The sequence below is a fragment of the Ostrinia nubilalis genome, chromosome 21 (genome assembly GCF_963855985.1).
Source record: "Ostrinia nubilalis chromosome 21, ilOstNubi1.1, whole genome shotgun sequence".
In the NCBI taxonomy this organism is placed as follows: Eukaryota; Metazoa; Arthropoda; class Insecta; order Lepidoptera; family Crambidae; genus Ostrinia; species Ostrinia nubilalis.
This window is the reverse complement of record NC_087108.1, coordinates 6961189-6977169: the sequence shown is the minus strand read 5'-3', so window position 1 is coordinate 6977169 and position 15981 is coordinate 6961189.

Sequence of the window (15981 nt, the reverse complement as noted above, 5' to 3'; positions counted from 1 at the left end):
TCCCATTCATTTACATGCTTCATATAGAGTTCTAACAATGTAAATAAATTATTGACCTCTGTAAATAATGCACTGCAAAAATGTGGTGCTAAAAAGTAGAATTAAGTTTATATCTTTGGTATAAAATTAATATTTTTCTTTATTTCATAGTGTGATGGTTGCTGTTGTTTGGATAAAATCCAAAAGAGGATTATTCACCATGACTACCCCATGCATGATGTGTAGATCAATGGCTTTTTTGGGGTAACATTCAAATGTTTAAAATAGTATGTTAGTTTCAAGGTTTTATTGGGCCTTTAGTAGGTAAATTAGTCACAATAGCAAGAGTAGAACCATTCATTCGTTATTTAATATTTGGTATGTAGTACCTACACTATCAGATCATAACATAAATAATGCTATTGCAAAATATCAGTATTATCACACTTTAATGTTATTTACCTACCTAAGTAATCTGTTTTTCTTTTCATTGTTAAATTATAGTATTTAAATTTTGTTTTATTTTAATGAATTCTCCCCAAAATTGAATTTAACTTTCTGCTTTTAATGAATTCCCGTCACAATTAATTTGCTCTACCTGATCGCATTCGGCGAGCAATGTAACGTCATACGAGCTAAACCCACGTAACTTGCTGAATGGTTCGAACGCACAGTTACGATACAATAGGGACTTGTTTAATAATTCAGGACAGAAGTTTCGAACATTTGTTGGTCAAAGACACAGGGCAATGAGAACCGAAAACTCACTTAAGCAAGTAGTCGCCATTGTAAGAAGATTACTGTGATGAGACGCAACGTTTAGATGAATATAATTTAACAGCAATCTCTGAAGTGAATGCACAAAAACTTGTAAGTGAATTCTGCGAATTATTCACACAAAGACAAAATCACATACATACACGCTTTCACTATAAAGTATTTAGTTTTTTTTTTGCTAGACAAGCAGGTATTTGACCGCAATCGCACCTGGTGTTAAGTGAGATGCAGTCTAGGATTACCACTAGCTTTCCGCCCGCGGCTTCGCCCGCGTGGAGTTTTTTGGCACAGAAAACCTATATCGCGCACGCCCTGTTTCAAAAACCAGGATAAAAACTATCCTATGTCCTTTCCCGGCACTCAAACTATCTCTACTATGCCAAATTTCATCAAAATCGGTTCAGTGGGTTTAGGCGTGAAAGCAAGACAGACAGACAGAGATAAAAGCTTGCAGCACCATTATTTGGGGAGAATTTCTGAAGAGGCTTTAGCACGATCACTGCTTAAAACACATACGGGGGTGTGTGTTTTTTCGATCGCAACACCCTGTGCGGCCGCACACGTTTTACGCGTTTTCATGATTCTCCATACAGCCGTGCGGGCTCTCACGTTTTATGTGTTTTGTCGATGTAACGCTAGTTTAGCATCATAAGATTCCGCGCTAGACAGACTAGGCACCTTACTACGACAAAAGTTCGCAGCGTATTATTCTATTGAAACTTTATTTACTAACATTTTAATGATTAAAATTAACTGGCTTTTCTCTTTTCACTATAACATTGGCGGAAGTTTGTCTACGGCACGCTTTTTGTGAACGTTTGCTTGCAAATTTAATTCTGCTGCGTTGAAATATGACCAGCTTTATTGGATACGCTATGTGCACGTGGATTATTGAGTTTTCAATGTGTTAATGATGATAACTAGTTTTTAAAACGTGTTACATAAAGTTAAAATGTTATTTCAATTTGATATTGAACGTTATAATTTTTACGTCGATGTGTTTTTTCATAAAAACATCAACGTTCGATCGATTATTGTTTTTTTCATTATTACAACTATATAGTTTTAGTTTTAGCAGTAGAATATCGTGTGTAGCTATCCCTCCAACATAGAGACTCTGTCACACAGCTGTCGTGAGTCCGGCACGAGGCAACGACAGACAACTTTTATGAAAATGTATCTTTGAGCGAAAGACTTAAGAGTATAAATCTAGGTGTACTTAGACGTTGTTCATTCACAATTAAAATTGCCAAAAATATGTCAATGTCGATATTTCTTTTTCGGGTTCTCGAGGTCGAGGCATGGTCGTCGTTTCGCTTGCAATTTGAAATCTAAACGAATATCGACAGTTAATTCAAATTACTCAGTAGAGCGTGTAGCTTATGGAAGTTTTTGACTGAAACGCGCGCTGTATGCCAGGCGCTTAAGTAATTAAGTAATATGTAAGATCAGCTAGTTAGTAATTTAACCTAAAGTTTTGTAACTTTCACAAGCATTCAGGCGTTTATAGTTTGTACATCACATAAGTATTTTAGTTTGCGCTGCCTTAACTCGGGGTAGTTCAAAGGTATATATTTACCTTGAGTTCTACAAACGTTGTAGAAACCTAGTTAACTAAATTGGAGCACCTCTTGAGTTTGTAACGCGTGTAAAAATCACTTAACATAGAAGAATTCGGTAGTAGAATTAATATATTTTTTAACTCAGCATGTATTGCTTTAGTTAGACAATCCTACTTCCATTAGAGGCAATCTTAAATTGATAACTAGAGTTACACCACACAAATAATATAATCCATTAGGTATTTCAATACTTACCTAGTTAAAAAGCCTAGGTATGACACTTCACACAAAAGAACTTGGGACAGAATTACACCAGTGCTGCAGTGGATCCCAAGCTCTTTTACCCATCTCCTCTTCTATTAAATCTATCCTTTTCATAAATCAAATCAAATAGTTTATTTAGTAAGTAGGTAGGCCCTTTCCAGAGCGCTTCTTACACGTTCCAAATAATCTACCTACTTACTTGCATTTGGGACGTATAGTAGGTAGTAGGTGAGTATTTCTAAAAAAAAATGTACGTAACGAAACGGTAGTAACGAAATAGTAAGGCCATAAGGCTTGTTATACATTGCCGAAATATTGTGAATACTCTTCATTTATTCAATTCGAAATATTTGTAAGTACGCACCCAAATACGGGGTAATATTAAGGGGTTAGAAATAAAATAAGGGAGTAATCATTCATACTATTTTAATAAAAATATTTTTGTTCCATCATGTTTATCCATTTTGAGTCGTTCTCTGTAAGCTTTTTGCCTTTCAGCATTGGTTTTTGGCGGCATTCCTAAAAAAACAAAAGAAGTAATCACATAAAAACGTAATCTAAATGATTTGATAATTTTTTGCTGGTGGCACTTCTGTAAAGCAGATAATAATAATAATAATAAGCCCCGCAGGGCAGCTTTGTGGCGAGCTGTTGGTGAGTAGCGACACCACGGGGCCAGTTGTTAATCCGAGTGCTCCCGAGAGTCGGTCAAGACCCTCGTCTTCGGCTTGCCGAAGTGGAATCCGAGAGGGTCTGCAGGACTTTCACCTCTGGCTTGCCTTAACCGGCCGGCCAGAGTGGAGTCGCTAGAGCTATATGCTCCAGGGGTGGAAGTGTTAAAGGGCATAACGCCGCGAGTAACTTCGGAGAAAGCGCAGCACACCTCTCTACACCCCTGAGCTGGCAGACGCCAATGTTGCCCCTCAGTCCGGTCTATACGACCCATGACGCCAGGGGGGGCCCATTTAGTCGCTGGCTAGTCACCGCCTGCCATTTTTTCAGTCCGAGACTATGAACCAGGCAGGTGACCCGTAGTCTCCATCCATAGCCCAGTAACCAGTCCATCCATCCTTCATCCATAACCCTAGTCCATTCTCCAATAACTGCAATAGCTCCTGTGCACAGGCTGGGGATGGTCTCTGGCTACATCCCATGATATAGTCAGAGACTAGATCCAGTATGTGCACCACTTTCACTTTTGTCGATTATTTTGCGCTTAAAACGGCCTCTACGTGTTGGATCTGTATCCCCACGCAAGCCTTATAAAGGACCGGGCCACTTTTGACCCGTGAGCTCCAAAGCGTACAAATAATAATAATAATAATAAAAACGTTTATTGCTTTTTATACATAAAAGGAATAATAATAATAAGATAGTATCCAATCCTTTTGTTATTAACGCTCTATATTTTTTGAAATAAATTAAGTAGTGAATATTACTATGCTTAGTCAGGTAATAACAGTATACACTCAGCATTATGTTGTACTTTTTCGTAACGTAACGAAATTCGTAAAAAACGTAACGAAATATTAGACATAATGAGATCAGAAACAAGTATTTTTTTGATAAAATTTGTTACAGCAAATATAAAAGCTTACTAAATGTTCGTACCACACGTATTACAAAAAATGGTTAAATGAAGACTTACCGTTCTATATAAAATCGCTGATTTTACTGCCTGTTACGAAAAAGTAATCCCACAAAAAACACACGTTTTTACTAATTTTCGCGATAGATGTAATGGCGGAGACGTCAGGCCAACAGCCATTCAGAGTGCAGCTATTGTTGTCCGTGTAAAATAAATACGGAATTGTTCAGAAACCATGGGAAAGTAGAAATAAATCGTAACTAAAGAGTAAATAACGAAATAGTAAATGAGAGCGACTCATTTTGTTTTTTTGCTTTAAATTGCCAATTCATTATGACACCCCATAGAAAATCAATTTGATACAGAAACTGCGATTACTGTAGAACGATAATACAAAGAAATTTACAATAATTTAGTTACGTATCGCATTTTATGAAACAAAAATACATGAAAAAGCTAGGGTGGCAAACAGGTTTTTGTATGAAAGGTAAAAAAGGACTATTTTTAAAATATCTAAATATTTGGTAATAAGTAGGATTATAGCTATAATTCTTCGTTATCTTAAAGATTAATATTCATACTTCAAAATTGTGTGTGTGTTTTTTTTGTGTGATGATTTATAAATATAAAACTTTTGAACTGTTTCAAAGCACACTTTTTTTTTTCAAAATGTACATTTTTTTTGAGAAATACTCAGGTACCACCACTTCAGGACAACATACAGTACCTATGTGTGCTGAGAAGAAGTGATGGAAGAAACTCAGCCACCATGAAGTGCAATGAACTTTTTGGCTTCCAATAATTTTGTAAGTACCAAAAGGAAATTATAAAGAAAACGCAGACCTTTCATAACATATTTAGCCCGACCCTAATCAAGTTAATCCCTCGACAGGGCCGCAATAAGCGCTAGTGGCCGGATTGCCAATCGGCAGGTTTTCGTTCGGCCACTCAATTAATGGCCGAGCTCTTGAGCCCGAGCCCTGTGGAGTGCACTTGCGGGCAAGGCGGATAACGCTTACGACGTTACGACGGATTTTAAGTTTTTTACGAATAATCCCAATTTTATGTAGCCACCGATAACATAACTAATACACCTGTAGTATAAAAATCTTTGACATTGTTTTGCTAGAAGAAACAATGTTTATGTCTCTCATTTCTTGAGAACCGCTTTGTGCTTAGGTACTTAACTTTACTTACTCTTCCAGTTTATTATGTCACCTAGAATTCAGGATTCCGTCATTAGTAGGTACCCAAAAGCCCACCCCCTTTTAATTAAAAAGCTAAATATCGACTTACTAACTTCTGTAAAATTTTGATAATTTTGTTACCACCCAAAAGAAACAGGTATGTAAGCTACTCGTAATAAAGAAGACCTTTCATAACATATTTAGCCCGACCCTAATCACGTTAATCCCTCGACAGGGCCGTAATAAGCGCTAGTGGCCGGATTGCCAATCGGCAGGTTTTCGTTCGGCCACTCAATTAATGGCTGAGCACTTGAGCCCGAGCCCTGTGGAGTGCACTTGCGACTGACGAGCTCTTGCGGGCAAGACGAGTAACGTTACGACGGATTTTACGACGCGCTTTACGATCAGTCATCTTACTAAAATACTTACTGCAAAAAAGTCTTTACTTCTTTGTTACAAACATACAAAACTTATGAGCTGTATGAAGTCGATATTCAAAAGTCTGTATTCTCTATTTGTAAGGGCCCATAATTTATTGCGATGTTTGCAACGATACAAACGCGATTCACTCGCGATGCAGCATCAAAATAGTCGCAAAACATCTACCTTTATTTATACACACTTTACTAAAAGCAGCGAAGCGTGAACCGCGATGTACTTAGTCGCGCGAATGTCAAAAGCGCGTTTGTATCGCTTAAAAACGTAGCAATTTGATGTGCATGTGGATTGAGTGATCCTTGCTTCAATCTTAACAAAAATCGAGGAAGTTTTACTTAAAATATGTTAAAACATTGCGATGAAGTTTAAAAATTTGTTAAACCTAGGAGGTTGGTATTTCTTGCCATAGTCGTAGGTTTGGTCCTACTATGGGGCATCTACATTGAAAAGTTTTATTGCACATGCAAAGGCTCACGCTTTGATAAAATATGGTTTTATTCAGTTGAAAAGAATATGAATCCGCTGTCCTTGGGTGGGCAATAAAAGTAAGTAGTTCGTAAAATTCTCATACCAACAAACAAGTCAAATAAATATTCTCCAAAACATCATAAAATCTAATTTTATCTGACATGATATGACTAACGATAATAATGAGTAGTACCTAGGTAACAAGCTATTCAATGACTTTAAAATTACAATTCTTAACCATTAAACAAGACCAGTCCACATGACATCAGGTAGGTAAGGCTTTGTAACCCTGTCCGATGCAATTTCGGTGGCTTTTAAGGAGCGAGGAATGCCGAGCACTTTTGAATGTAGAGGACAGAAGAATGCAGGCACCCGACCGCGCTTGGACGGTACTAAGTAACTACAGTTCAAAATGGCGGATGGCAGGGCTGACCTCAGTTTGAATTGAGAATACTGGACAGTTTAGATTACTTTTGTAGGTCGTACCAGGCCTGTGGGTCTAGACAAAGTGCAAATTATAATCGCAAACCAGTCGAAAAGTGGTCGAAAAGCCCCTTTTTTGTATGGAGTTTTGACGGATTCGATTTTCGATTCGATCAAAAAGTGCGTTTTGTCTAGGGGGGCTGTTCATCTCCGCGAGTTTACATCGAAAACAAAACACGCGCGATGGCCCACCTACAGGATATTATTCAACAACGCCTCACATACGAGCGAACATTGACTCACGCACGCGTATTCTTGTGTATGATGGAAGAAAATAAAGAAAATGGTGTACTAAATACTGTGCAGTATTTAACTGCCTAAATAATAATAAAAACACAGAATGTACTTTTTTAAGTTGCCTCAAGACACTGAGAGGTAAATAAGTAGTTAATATTATTCATGATAATTCATGCTAAATCATGTATTTCCTCCGCCATTTTCCACAGTTTGGCACCTCACGTCACATCATTTTACCGAAGTCAGCCCTATAGCTTCGGCGCAGTGCCGATCACTGACGTTTGTCAACAAAATGGTGCTTGACTCTTGAGACAGGCTAAATTACACCATATTGTTAATGACATTGAGCATACATTTTTTTAAATACCTTCGCGAAGTAAAACTTCTGTACGTAGTACTTATTATTATTCTGTGGTCGTACTAGAACTAGGTACGTACGTAATTTCAGGTCGAATTGTTATGTGATATCCTATGTTTTGGGATATACTAGCTACCAATTGTAACTAACAATTGGTAGCTAGGGTAGCTTTATGAAAGTTCTAGTCATTTATTTATTTGATCAGTGACTTTTGAAAATCATGAAGTACCTAGGTTACGGTTAAGTAATAATTACGTTACAATTAAATAGCACCTAAAAGTGCTTTTTAAACGTCTACTTCGTTTGTTTTAAGCTAATGCTTGCATTGCTAAACATAGATTAGATTGGCCGGATGGCAAAGGCAGCAAATAAATGAATTTTACGAATTTAAAAAACCGATTTTTATCAAAATTTTCCAACTGTCAGCCCTAAAAATCTCCAACTTAGTTTGTCTAGTCTAGAACTATTAAAACTAAAGCGCAATGAAAGATTGATCGTCGAGATAGCACATAGATCAAGACAAACGATGACAGAGCAAATTCGCAGACGTTTTGTGAACCGACGATGTTACGAGCTTAGTGCTCTCAGAAAATTAAATTAAAAAAGTACGAAAATTCTACGATTTTCGTCAGTCAAAGTACCTATGAATATTCGATGATATTTTCGCCACTGAAATGAAAATAGATTTCATTTGAGCGTTTCAAGGGTTTAACCCTTTAAACGCTTTAAATTGATGAATAGCTATCATTATTATGATTTCTGTTTCACTCTTTGATATCTAAAATACAGTGTGAGTCACGTTAAAGTGTACATATGAAAATATATTAAACTAGACCTATTTTTATCGACAAAAAAGAGGTCAAAAATTTTTTGAGATTTTTTTTTATTTTTTTATAGAATTTTTTTTCTTCCGATTACTTATTGTAAAGAAAACGTAATAACTTTTAAACTAAGAGGTATATTCTGATAAAATAAAAACAGTAATAATGCTAAATAACAAGCGTTACTAAAAAAATACATAAAATGCTCAGAAAATGCCAACAAATAATAAAAATTTATACTTTTTGAAAAAAATCTGCTTTTAAATTTGTGTTTTTTTGGTTATTTGATAAATTTCTCAAAAATATGCCCCTATAATAGGTGGTTTTTATTACTTTGTATTAATTTTTATTGTATTACCTTTGTAAAACCAAAAATCGCATCTCTCTATCCCTATCACAACATTTGCTATGATCGTTTGAACTAAGCCACTCCGGGCGCGCCATTCAACGCTTCGTTAACAACGAAACTGAAAGTGGCTCTAGATTTGTAATTTTGATAAAAACAGGTAAGCATTTTAGTTAAAATTAAAATTGTCTGTAGCGGAGAATAATGTTGTGGCAGGCCTTTATTCAAACGATCATAGCAAATGTTGTGATAGGGGTAGAGACATGCGATTTTTGGTTTTACAAAGATAATACGATAGAGAATAATACAAAGTAATAAAAACCACCTGTTATAGGGGCATATTTTGGAGAAATTTATCAAATAACCAAAAAAACACGAATTTAAAAGCAGATTTTTTTTCAAAAAGTATCATTGTTTATTATTTGTTGGCATTTTTGCGTATTTTATGTATTTTTTAGTATCGCCTGTTATTTAGCATTATTACTGTTTTTATTTTATTAGGATATACCGCTTAGTTTAAAAGTTATTACGTTTTCTTTACAATAAGTAGCTAATTGGAAGAAAAGAAATTCAATAAAAAATTAAAAAAAAATCTCAAAAATTTTTGACCTCTTTTTTGTCGATAAAAATAGGTATAGTTTCATCTATTTTCATATGTACACTTTAACGTGACTCACACTGTATAATAAACGTCACTCCCTACTATATACCCTACCCTACTATAGTCCCTGACACCATTAAAATCCAGGGCCTGACGGTCTAGGGACTGACGATTTGAAGTAAAACTTAACACAAAATTAAATGCAGGTTAACTTTATAATAAAAGATATTTAATACGATGTGCCGAAAATGGACGAAAAACCACACGTCAATACTATTAAATTATATACAATTTTCTTTTATAAACAATAAAGCTACTCAACTAGGGACTGACGAAGTGATTGGATTAACACATGTTTCCGCAACGATTGACGCGTTTGCACTAATTCTAAAAACGGCTGCCGCAAAGTCAGTATGGTATGAGGATAACTTCGTATCGTACTTTAAACTCAACTAAATGTCATTTACTCTTTACACATATTAAAGCGTAAAATTATAAAATCAGTGCGTGGCGAGGGAATGACGATAAAACTTGTGAAACCGCAAAATATTAATAGAATTTGGTGTAACGTACGATTAAATAGATAATTCGTTAATTAAAACAAAGGATTAAGTTGATGTTTCTAAAAATATGGGTGCCGAAACACAAACTTTTGGAGTACGGACATGACTAGGGAATGACGTTTTGGGTCATTTAATAAGAGATTTAAGATGTTTAAAAAATAGTTCTTAAAAATATATTATGGGTGATGAATAAAACACATTGTGAGCTGTTATTTAACAATTTTGGAATAAAATGTTATTAAATATACCAAGTGAAATGTGGCGGGGACTAAGAGTTGACATATTTTTGTGGAATGACCCTTATGTCATGTTTGTCTATGTTTCTCATAATTTTAAGGTTTTAATTATCTAATTTATGTTTAACTTGATGTTATTATAGTGCTTGAGTAGAGCACCTACATATAAAATTACTATAGGTAGCACATGCAATGCTTCCATTCTAAACCAACTACATAGTTACATTTAAAAATCAAGAGGTATTAATTCCAGGCTGAACAAGGTATACCTACAGAGTAAATAAACTAAAAAAACGTTTGTCAGTCCGTTGCATTCAGTTTTTATTTCTTCTATTTGCCCACTTGATCTGGCACAAATTGGCACAGATTAAACATCCGACTCTACACCCACCATATCTGTTACGTAAAATAAAACCAGCGCAACATGCCGAACAAAACCCTTACAATCACTTTGCAGTTATATCCCTCTTATGTTCTCCAGCATAGGGGTTAAAATTGTGAAGTTTGGTGGTAAAATTATGTTGGCACGTCTGAAACGTTGGGATAAAGTAAAAAATATTCCAATTTCGAAAACAGATTGCGGCCTGGGAAGCTATCCTTTATAAATATATTAAAAGAGGAATTATGAGTAAAACAGCGGGCTCTATGCGACGCCGCGAAGGAGTTTGTCGTAATTCACCGATGATGGGACTTATTAAATGGTATTTTATAGAGTTCATTTATTATTTTGGTAAAAGATACTCAAATTGGCCTCTTTTAAGAGTAAAAACAGATTCGAAATGTTTCGAAAAAAAAAATCCTGAGCTTATCAGGTTTGGCACTTTGCCTCCGTGGCGTGCATTAGTTCAAAGTTTGACTCCTGTTCTGGGTTCGGTTCCCAGGTACGAAACAAATAATTGATACTGTACTCCGAATGCCATCTTTCTAATTTATCAATGTCGGACAGTCTTATGGCGGTTTATAACATCTGACACTAGTGCTGTGACTTCAACTGTGAAGTTGTTACAACCATCACGTTAGGAGGGGTTAGTAGATGTAAAAATATTAATATGAGATAAAATAACGAGTAAAGAAAAACATAACGTTCTATGAGAGTGGATAAAATAAAGTTTTCATGTAACAAAATACGTGTATAACGACAAGCAATCTCGTTTCACTTCATTCCGTTTTCACGGATCAACTATACAGCGATCGTTGTGAAAAAATTTCGTACCAACCTGTTCTTTGACATGCAGATCACATTTTACCCGACGGTAAAATTTTACGGGGAAATTTTTACCCAATTACAAAATCACCCAATGTCCAGATTATCATAATCAAATCATTATAATTAATTTTTATTTTAGAAATATGCACAAACTCCTCGACCCTGGAATTTCTGCTTGGGGCTGATCAGCTATGGGGATTGTAGGCCAAATTCTCCATCTCATCGTATTAGAGAAGAGGTGCAGTGAAGATTAAATGACTTGATGATGATGTTTTGATCTATGTGCTAACTATACCTATCTACAATAATCACTATCACTCTTCTTCTTGTCGTGTCGTCAACAAACCTACACAGCGTCAGCCCAAAACTCCGCCACAAGAATGGCATCGTCTCATTAAATCTTCCTGCGTGCAGTTGTTTGGGCACGCAGGGCTCGACATCGTGTGCTTTATCGACTGGGGAACACAACCACACTTGCACTCCAAGTTTGAGTCATCCAAGAATCTCCACCTGAACAGATTGTCCTTACTACGTCCGACCTGCGTCCGAAGTCTATTTAAAGATTCACTATGCTATCATCACTACATAGTATTAAACAAAGTCGCGTTTGCTGTCTGTCCCTATGCATGCTTAGATCTTTTAAACTTCGCAACGGATTTTGATGCGGTTTTCTTTAATAAATAGTGATTCAAGAGGAAGGTTTAAAAGAAACTATAAAACATGCTTAATATAGAAGAGAAAAGCGCTTTAAAAATAAAAGCTAATAAAATCTTTTCTTGATTAATAATCAACCAAAATAATGTGTTTTGTTTCTAATAATGTCTTCGAATATAGCTATACAAAGTAATTAAAATGAAAAATAAACACACAAATGTTTTTTACTTCGGAATTAATTTGATTGTAATTGGTTTTATCCCTGTTCTTTACATTCTAGGTGCCAAAAAGTAATTAAGAATGTTAATTAAAATATTGGTCTACAGTGGGGTCAACGGGCCGCCTTATTTCAGTATAAAACGTGTTTTTTAGCCAACTCCAAAAAAGGTGGAAGTTCTTAGTTCGTTTCGTTTTCGTATGTATCTTCTTTGTAAAATTATTTTATATTTTATAGAAGACGACTCCGAATTTACTTTTTATTAAAATTGGTTTAGCAAGTTAGTTTTAAAATAAAAAAAACTGTTATAAATCATCCAAGTAAATGAAAATACAGGTAGGTATTGGTCAATAGAAAGTCTCAACGAACTGCCAACCTTCAGTGGTAACTTCAGTAAAATAAAACTTTTTATTGGAGTCGCATTTTTCCTTTTGTAGTACTACGTCAGACCATCTTTCTCTGGGTGCGAATCATACGTCAAGTACCCGAGAAAATTGGTACTAAAGGAGGTTCGGCTAATAAGGACCGCTTTTAATGGGGCCCGTATTTTTAATCTCGCTCTCATTTGGTAATTGGTACTTATCACGAGAACGTACTTTATATCAGAATCAAAGCGTAATACTTTGGATTCGTATTTTATAATTAGAATTCTTAAGAAGCACAATTCATTTCTTTATTTGGAATAACAAACAACCTAAGGTTACATTTAAAAAGCAGCGTAGTATTGGTTGCAATTTTATTTTTTTATTTGTTACATGGACTCTACAAATTCACTCCAAATTGATATCAATCGATCAACAATTCAACATAGACTTTTTTTATTCATGGGCTGACAAAGGTGACTGAGTTTATTCCGTCACTTCTTCTCAGCACCAGCCCATATGTTGTCCCGAAGTGGTGGTAGGGCAAGCTATATTTGGGTCGTGTATAAGTGCCCTGGAAAGGGTCTATGTACTGAATAAACTATTTTATTTTATTTATTTTTATAGTCTAGTAGGTACGCACTTTTTCTCTAAAAGTGGGAGAAAAAGGTTTGACCACTTTTAATGTTAAACTTACTGTAAACTCTTTTTAGATGACCTCGTCAATTTCCTTTGTGACTATAAATAAATTCCTTTATGAATACTAGTTAATTTTACTCACAGAAATCAAATCCAGCGTATCGTAAAGAGAGATCAACGCTCTAACCACTAGAGCACGGAAAACATAATAAAATCTTCGAAGCTAAGCCTAATAATATAAAGGCGAATTATTACGCCTATATTGTCTACATGTTGAATAATATATCCCGCGTCTCCCCTTATGATTAACTAGCTTTCCGCCCGCGGCTTCGCCCGCGTGGAATTTTGACTGTCACAGAAAAACTTTATCGCGCGCGTCCTTGTTTCAAAAACCGGGATAAAAACTATCCTATGTCCTTTCCCGGTACACAAACTATCTGTATGCCAAATTTCATCAAAATCGGTTAATGAACCAATGGGTTTAGGCGTGAAAGCAAGACAGACAGACAGACAGACAGAGTTACTTTCGCATTTATAATATTAGTATAGATAGTATACTTAATTAACCCTCTCTTCCGTTTGAGTCTATATTCGTATCACTTTGGCTGACACAAATGCTAATTCATCAATTCGAAACTGAAGTAATGACAAAGAAGCAAACGTCTTTGTGGTCCCAATATCTACTGATCTAATTACTATTAAGAAATTATCTATACATAGTTTCCATACCACATACAAAACCTTTTTGCCCGTGGTACTACCAGTTTCTATTTACCGATTGCCTCAGTAGTACCACAGAGATTCTACCTGTGTTACTGGTACGATTGGTAGGTATAAGTTAAAAGGCCATAAAAGTTTTACATCGCTCAATGTCATAAGTACATTAATTTGATATTAGTATAACTTAATACATACCTTAAGTCTATTTTTGGGTAAAATGTTTTATCCATTAACCGTAATTGTATTTGTATAAACTCAAGGTTGAACCAAAAAAGTAAATAATAAAATGGACAAATTCAATAAAGGTAACATGACCTTTATTTCTTCACACCTACTGCTGTTATTGTAATGCCCGTTTTCACCATCAGTCTCTAATTTTTAAGTGACCCCTATCAAAACAAAATTTCTGTTATGTGTTACCATAGGGGTCACTTAAAAATTAGGGACTGATGGTGAAAACGGACCTTAGTCCAATATTACACCCCCGTATCGTCCCTTATACTCCAACACCGCGAAACTGCATTTTCGTAACTTGGTGTGTTGAAGTATGGGACGGTATGCTACTGACGTACTCGTAGCAAGCTACGCCGTAGTCAAGTGAGCGCTACGCTCGTAGCGGTTGGCTACGCTACGGCGTAGTCACCTGTAGACTACGTAGCCATATTCAGATTTTTACGTTTCAAAAATGTGAAACTCATATGAAATTACGCAATTTGTTTAAAAATATGCAATTTTATGTATTAGTCGTTTCAGCAAATATGTATTAGTAGTTTTTATTAATATTAACTTTGATATAGCTTACAGTCGTATTTCATACTAAACTTGATTACTTACCTAATTTTTCATATCATATTTTTAGTTATTTAAAGCAAGTACTTATTCACTTATGAAACTGATCTGAATTACTAATAAGCTTAGTCGTATAAAGTCAAGTTTTACAGCTAAAAACATAAAATACCGTCTGGCATATGAATAAGTTTAGTAATCCAATCTAAATATCAAGTAGAACACTCATTATATTAATGAAATAAGATCTTAGAAAACTGGTAGACGTTCAACAAAAGAAGATTATTTAAAGAACAATGAAGTGGATGTATAGAATTCTATAGTTGAAAACGTTTCGTTGATTAAAAGAAAACTCGCTTTAGGGCGTTGTAGGTATATTGACCTTTCCAACCTCGCCAGTCTTGGATATCTGACGGATGACCAGCATTTACAACATCCACCTTTCCGTCACTTTAGAATATTAAGGCGATTAGAGTCCTCAATGACCTTGGGCGTTTGACCTTCACGCCGCGAGCAACACCCGCGTACCCCGCACCAAAAACTCCGATTTGACACCGATCAAAAATACACGGGCATAGGTAGATACAGAATAGAAGCTCTTTCTTCATACATTACTGCCTATTATTTTAAACTTAAATTGATGAACCTTGATGTCGGTGTCATTTAACTCAGGCGTAAAGGTATTTAATAAAAATAACAAAATCCATGAAGATTTTGTACGGGATAAAATTTTATTTTATTTTTCGTAAATTTTCTAATGCTTTTGTCGGTTCAGTCGTTCTCGAAATTTGAACAAACCCGACTTTATTACAAGCTTTTATTTAGCTTGCAATTTATGATGTATGTAGGTAATTACATAAATGTTTGTTCGGGTGGAATCTTGCAAGCTGAATTAGTTAGACCAACTTCCTGACGACAACTAGGCTAGATGACAAAATTTCAATTATTTGTCCGTCAGACAGATAATTAGAAAATATTAGACACAAATTTTTTATTTTCTTTCATAATTATATAATAACAGTGCTACATCGAGTTGAAATGGCGCGATACGCCACGCTTGAGTAGAATTTTTACTCAAATGTGACGTCACGCGACATTTCTACTCACCCTTTCAGGACGACCTAACACGATCGTGCACGTTATTTCAAAAAATTCCCGCGACTTTTCTAACCAACTTTTCGGGCCCAATACGCTAGCCAACGATCGTGCAACAGTCTGTTTATGAATTAAACGCATAGGTGCGAGAGAGAAGGCAGTCTGTGTTCTTTGACACCGAGGTAAAGATGTCGACCTCTTTTGTTGAGCGGAGTGGTCAGCGTTAGTACTAATTATTTCGTGATTAATTCAACTATTTTACTAGAATTTTGGTTTTAATATTTTGTTTAGTTAGTAATGTAATTCGGTAAATAATATTTTTGGCATTATTTATTTTGCAGTGGGAAATATTACATCTCAAAATTTTGTTTGCACGATAGTGATGATCCGACT